Source organism: Pteropus vampyrus, unplaced genomic scaffold, assembly GCF_000151845.1.
Source record: "Pteropus vampyrus isolate Shadow unplaced genomic scaffold, Pvam_2.0 Scaffold494, whole genome shotgun sequence".
NCBI lineage: Eukaryota > Metazoa > Chordata > Mammalia > Chiroptera > Pteropodidae > Pteropus > Pteropus vampyrus.
In genome coordinates this window covers 346,037-346,618 of record NW_011889275.1, presented here as the reverse complement: position 1 = coordinate 346,618, position 582 = coordinate 346,037, and the positions used below count along the sequence as shown (strand labels likewise).

Genomic DNA, 582 nt, shown 5'->3' with positions numbered 1-582 from the left:
GTGAGAGGGGGTGTCGGATCTGGGGTCGTGGCCGGGAGGAAAAGCTTAGTCTGAGCCTCGCATCTTGTCCTACTCGAGCCAGCTGCTCGACCCCAGGAGACCCGAGGAGAGGTCCCGCTACCTCCTCCCACCTCCGGGCCCCCAGCTCCCGGGGAGCCCAGAGACTACACTTCCCGGCAGGCCTTGCGCTCGCGCTGCCGCAGCTTTATAGCCCCGGCGCTGCGGGGGCTACTGGGAGTTGAAGTCCCGAATGCCTCTCCCGGCTGCAGAGAGGATGGGAATTTTTTGGGAGGTGGTGGTGGAGGGGAGGTTCTGAGATGCCGGGGTCCCAGGGCGCTGCAGGGGACCGGAATGAAGTCCGGAACCTCGAGAGGCCGCAGAGTCCTAAGTCCTTAGGGGGGCCGTGGAGTGTTAAACGATCCCCACGCCCAGGGGAGCGGCGGGCGAGACTGGGGTACACCCAGGTGTTTCGGGACCCCCCCCTTGCCGGAGCCACATGCCCCTCCCCCGGGGCGGCCCGCGAGCACTGCAGCACCGCCACTTCGGGCCGGGGCGGAGACGCGCGCGCCTCCGCACCTGCCG

The 582-nt window shown here is 68.6% G+C and overlaps 1 protein-coding gene across 1 annotated transcript in view; it reads left to right on the top strand.

The window, feature by feature from the left end:
- Positions 1 to 582, top strand: part of CUNH19orf81 (chromosome unknown C19orf81 homolog) — a 12,466-nt gene that overhangs the window by 141 nt on the left and 11,743 nt on the right. The window lies entirely within an intron of this gene.